The 6260-nt window shown below is 46.3% G+C and overlaps 1 protein-coding gene across 1 annotated transcript in view; it reads left to right on the plus strand.

The window, feature by feature from the left end:
- RAB37 (RAB37, member RAS oncogene family) overlaps positions 1 to 6260 on the plus strand; it is a 159622-nt gene that overhangs the window by 144802 nt on the left and 8560 nt on the right. The gene's annotated exons all lie outside the window — the stretch shown is intronic.

Raw genomic sequence — 6260 nt, forward strand, 5'->3', positions numbered from 1 at the left:
AAAAAAAAAAAGAAAGTCAACATAAAATAGAAAATCACTTCTTGAACTAGAAGAACACAGAAGTGAGTCTTTATAACATGAAAGGAGCAGTTTCTAAGTTTAAAAATTCGTGGAGGACATCACGCAAGAGTCAGTGAATTTTAACACTTGGATATACCAACAAAAAAGACTGAATGGAGGCAAAGAACAGACTGCAAGAAATATTTGCAACAAATAACATAGAAAAGGATTCATAATCATTTTTTTGAAAGAGCGTATAAAAGATGAACATTTAGACTCCATTTAGAAAACTGGCAAGGGGCAAGAAAAGGCAAGTCACAAAGAGGAAATTCACGTGGGTGGTAAAATTGGAAGTGTTCTATTTAAATAACCTAGTAAATGAAAATATTTTAAAGTGATGTCATTTTCACATATGAAACCAACCAAGTTTTTGTGACTACCGTATCGCTGACATGGGTGACGTGGCACGGACACGCGGAGAACCTGCTGGTAGGGATGTAACGGGTCCCATCATTACTGAAAGCGATGTGGCAATTATGTATCAAAATAATCATGCCCTTTGCTCCAGTAATTATATGTCTAGGATTTGGTCCTCAGGAAAGAATCAGGGAAGCTAACAAAAACATATGCACCACGAGTCATTACATTATTATTTAGAGAGCAAAAATAAAGGAAACAAGGTTCACGTCCATCGATTAGGGAAATAGACAAAGAAATATATTGCAGACACTGATAATTATGCTTAGAAATACTGTTAATTCTGGGGAAAATCCTCATATGAAGTGAAAACATTTGTTTAAACATCATATACAGCATAATCTCAACTAACTTTTAAAAAAATACATAGAGGAAAAGATTAAAAGGAAAGAAGTAAAAATATTAAATTAACATCAGGTTGTCTTGGGCATTAAGATCAGGGACATAAGTTTTTTTATTTTTTTCTAACTCTTCCTTTTTTTCTGTAGTTTCCTAAATATCAACAATGAGCATTTATTACTTTCAAAATGATGGCGGGGGGTTGGGAACAATGCCTGTGCAGGGTTGGTCCGTGGCTTGGTGAGCAGAATAATGGCTTCCTAAGGATGTCTATGTCCTAATTCCCAGAACCTGTAAAATACGGTAAGCTCACAGGGCAAAATGGGACTTTGTAGATGTGACTAAATGAAGGATCTTGAGATGGAGAGATTATCCTGGAGTACCTGGGTGGGCCCAACATCATCACAAAGGTCCTTACCAGAGGGAGGCAGGAGGGTCAGAGTTAGAGAAGGAGAGAGGACATTGAAGATAAGTTGGGGCCACACTTCAAGGACGCAGCAGCCTACGGGCCAGGGAAAAGTCCAGGAATATGATTCTCCCCCAAAGCCACCAGAAGGAACGCAGCCCTGGTGACCCTTTTGGACTCTGACTTCCAGACCCTAACATTATAAATCTGTGTTGTTTAAAGCCACTAATTGTGTCGTAATTTGTCCCGGCAGCCTTAGGAAACTCCTGGGTGGCATTAGCACATCTCACCTGAGCACTGGCGTTGGGCCCGACTCGAACTGTCTGCGCCTCTCGCTTCTTGGAACTGTCTGTCCAAGGCCCCCCTCCCCACCAACCTCAGCAGAGCACCAGCCCTGCTGTCTGAACCCTCCTGACACAGAAGGCAGCCCTAACGGGGCGCCTGGGTGGCTCTGTCGGTGAAGCATTTGCCTTCAGCTCAGGTCATGATCTCAGGGTCCTGGGATCGAGCCCCACATCGGGTTCCTTGCTCAGTGAGGCGTCTGCTTCTCCATCTCTCACTGCCTGCCGCTTTCCCTGCTTGTACACCCTCTCTCACTCTCTCTCTCTCTCAGATAAACAAATAAAATCTTAAAAAAAAAAAAAAAGGAGGAGGCAGCCCTGAGCCCCGAGGAACAGCATCTTCAGCGGGTACGGTTACTCAGACTAGTCAGTCGGGAGTAATCCTAGATGAGGAAGAAGCTAAGCCCCAGGGGGAGGTGACGGGCTCATCGTCAGTGAGGGACAGGCCTGGACCCCAGCTCCAGCCCAGTCTCCAGTCTGGGCCGGCACACGTGGGTCTTGTCCTTGTCTGCCACCACTTATGGTGAGGCTGAATTTGGACAAAGCCGCTAATTTTTCTCTGAAAAATATAGGATACAAATCTCTTCCTGTCTCACAGAAAGTGAAGGCTGTAAAGCCCAGTGGGAGCTCTGGTTGGTATGTGTTTCTCGTGTATCTTGAAAACAATGAACTCTTTAGAAGTGAGACGCGGTGCAGGGTAAATTAGGGACTTGTTAAGGGAAGTTCAGTGGGAGAGGCTAGTGAGGGGGGCACAGCGGTTCACAGTGCAGGCCAGGTTCCTGCTTCGCACGCAGCTGTGCTTGCTGGCTTCCAACTGACGTTCCCACTCTGCCTTGGTCACGCACACACACACACATGCACCAGCGCTGCTCACATCTGCTCACCAACTTCCCCTGTTCCCAGATGTCAGGGAGAAAAAAGAAGCAGTCCTTCATGTGCATTCGCTGCCTTGCTGATTTGCTCTTAACAGCTCACCCAGAGTCTGCCTTCTGCATTCCTACGACCCATCCCCAGCTTTGCCTTTACCAGCCTTGTGGTCCTGGACATGTCACTTTCCTCCCCTAAGACTTTTCCCCCAAACACAGTGATATCCTCCCAATCGGCACCCCCAGGCTGCTCTGAAGCACCCTCAGGCCTGCTCAGGCCAGGCTCATGTCCTTATCATAGCCTTTGTGCTCATGGTTGCCTGCGCCCGAAAAGCTGCCCCTGATTCTAAGTGCCTGCTCCTTCTCGCCCTCCAGGCCTCTGCTCAGACATCCCCTCCCAGAGGCTCCTTGCAGCACCCTCCCATCCACAGCACCACCCCCGTGCCCCCCGAGGCTCAGCATGTCAGGTCACACAGCTCAGCTCTGCTCACAGCACCTACCACTTCTTGGAGATATGATTTTCATTCTTTTTTTTAAATATTTTATTTATTTTAGAGAGATAGAGAGCAGAAGCATGGGGAGAGAGGCAGAGAGAGAGGGAGAAACAGACCCCCTGCTGAGCAGGGAGCCTGATGTGGGGCTCGATCCCAGGACCCTGAGATGATGACCCATGCCAAAGGCAGATGCTTAACAGACTGAGCCACGCAGGTGCCCCATATGATTTTCATTTCTCTGACTGATGGAATGAATGATCAAATTCGACCATGTTAAAGACTCACAAGTCATAAAGGGATGTCCACTTGCCATGAACACCTTATTCCAGAGCCTCAGATCCACACAATGCCTAAAGCTACCCAGGGATTTTTCTACCAGGAGAACTCTACTGCTCCTGATTCTTCCCTCTGCTCCTTGACTATGTTCATACTGACATATGATTCCCATACCATACAATTCACCCTTTTGAAGTATACAGCTCAGCAGTTCTTAGGACATTCACAAAGCTCTGCAACCATCACCACACCCAATTTCTTTTTATCACCCTAAAAAGAAACCCCTTACTCATTGAGGAGTCCCTCTCCCTTACTCCTCCCCCCAGTCCACGGCAACCACTGATCTACTTTCCATTTCTACGAATTTAGGTATTTTGGATATTTCATAGGAATGGGATCATACAATAGATGGCCTCTTGTGTCTGGATCCTTTCACTTAGCATCATGTTTCCAAGGTTGGTCTGTGTTGTAGCATGTGTCAGTATTCATTTGTTTTATGGCTGAATAATATTCCATTGTATGGGTAGGCCACATTTTATTTATTCATCCATCAGTTGATGTACATTTAGGTTGTTTCCAGTTTTTAACGATTATGAAGAACATTGCCATGAACATTTGCATACAGGTTTTTACATGGACATATATTTTCAATTCTCTTGGGCCTAGGAGTAGAATTGCTGGATCGTGTGGTAACCACACATTGAGGAATGTCAAAATGTCTTTGTTTTCCAAAGTAGCTGGACCATCTTACATGCTCATGAGCAATGCATGTCCTCTACAATTAATGTCAAGAGTCTCAAGTGTTCAGTTCTATGAAAAAGAAAGATGAGGAGTACAGCAATCATATTTTTCCCTCTCCATGAGACACATTCACTCACTCAACTAATACTTACTATTTGTCTAATCTATACCTGGTATGTTTGCGTGTGCAAAAATCCCTGCCTTCCTAAAGTTTATGTTCTTTCAAGGTGGGGTAAGGGAGGAGTCAGACAGTAGAGAAAAATAATGCAAGGGAATTGCTATTTTAATGAGGTTTCTTATCAATGGAGGCCTCAGTGAGAATCAAAGACATGCAGGATATGATGGACTGGAACTTGTGGCCTATGAAGAAGAGCATCTGGGCAGAGAGAACAGCAAGTGCAAAGGCCCTGAGTCAGGAGTGTACCTAACATGCTCAAAGAACATCTAAGAGGCCATTTTGGCTGCAGTAGGTTGCGCTGAGGGAGCTGTAGAAGAGACGATCAGGGAGGTGATGAGGTGAGAGAACCAGGTGGTGCACCTTTTAGCTTCTGTAAGGACTCTGTGCTTTTACTCTGAGTAGGATAGGAGGTCATTGGAGGGTTTTGGCCAGAGGAAAGACAGGATCTGACTTGCATTTCCAAAGGATCATTATGGGATATGAGAGAAGAGATGGATGACCTCAAGTTTTGCCTGAGCACCTAGAAAAGATGGAGTTACCAAACACAAAGACGGGAGAGAAAGGAATTCGAGGGGGAAGATATGCTCAGGTCACATTTGGAATGTCAACATCTTAGTGGAGAGTTGAATGGGCAGTTGACTAAGAGATTCTGGGTGATATCCAAGCTAACGATACGACATCAGGCATCATCTGTATAGATGTGGTATTTAAGCCAAGAGAGGAGAGGAGATCAACGAGGGAATAGCTCTAGATAGAGAAGCCCAAAATCATGCCCTGTGGCCCTCCAGCATTTCCAGATCAAGAAAATCCCCTTAATTTTTAGTCAAAATGGAATCCATCAACTTAGTTTCCTTCCACCACCATCCCCATCTCGGTCCCTCAGCAACTTCTACTCTTTCCTTCTACCCCAAATGCCTAGAACCATGTCTCCCTTCCTGCCTGGAAACTCCCTGCTTTCCTTCCTCCAAAGCCACCTCCATCCTCGCTCCTTCCTTTCCTCATAAGGCATTCTCGAAGATGACAGTGCAGGAGCAAGTGTTCACCAGCTCTCCTGAGCAACCAGGGCTCCTCGGCTTCTCTTACACCCGAAGGGCCCATCAGTCTAAGTCCATTTGGAAATATCAACCCCTGGGTGATCAGGAATTATGCCTTGTGCAGGGTGAGGAATGGGGTGGATGACTCACACAGACACACTACTTGGAGAAACTGCTTAGAAACGGAGCCTGAGTCCCAGCAGGACCCCTTGCTGGGCCCCCTCCTCCCTCCACCAGCCACTTCATCCCGCCCCAGAAGCTCTTCTGCAGTACAGACCCAGGCCCCGCTCACCTGCAAGCTGGAAGAGGAGGAGGAAGAACAGCAACACGTACATTGTCTCTTCGCACAAGCCCCCCTCGGTGGAGCCGGTCAACTCTGACTCAGCTCCGGCATCTTCCAACCCTTCTGCTTTCCCCACTCATGCACTTCCTCCTTCAGCCACTTCCCACTGGTGAATAAGTGAAAAGAGGAAGGAGGTAAAAGGGTTGAAATCTCATAGCAACAAGCAATGCAACAAGTCTTAGTGATCATGAATAAGCTTTTCAGAAATACCTTCCCGTCTGCAGCCAGGAAGGATTCTCTAAAAAGAGGACTTTGCCACACCTTCTAGGCCTTACAGAAATTTGCAGATGCAGACCTAATGGGTATGACTTGCTTTTACTCAATCCTTCTCCCCTGGTGGGAAGACTGGGTGGAGGGAACCCAGCTCCATCACAGAGGTCTTGGAGAGCAGAGGCTGAGGGACACAATACCAGACACACGAATTCCAGGTATAGCCTTGGGAGCCCAGAAGGTCAGGATTTCAGCTGTGGGGGAGCTTGGGCCAACACCTGAAAGCCAGAGGAGAGAATTCTAGACCAGAGAGTGGAATAAGGAGGTAGAGAGTATCAAACTCCAGACTACAAAGAAAGGGGGTTCATAGAATAGGGCTATGTGAGCAGGGACCTACTGGTCCAATGGGCAAGAGGGGCCTCTGTCCTCAGAACATACTAGAATTCTCATTGTTGTGCCCCAGACCACCAAGTAAGAGCCTGTGGATATTTTTTTTTTAAGATTTTATTTATTTATTCGACAGAGATAGAGACAGCCAGCGAGAGAGGGAACACA

Source organism: Ailuropoda melanoleuca, chromosome 13 (assembly GCF_002007445.2).
Source record: "Ailuropoda melanoleuca isolate Jingjing chromosome 13, ASM200744v2, whole genome shotgun sequence".
NCBI lineage: Eukaryota > Metazoa > Chordata > Mammalia > Carnivora > Ursidae > Ailuropoda > Ailuropoda melanoleuca.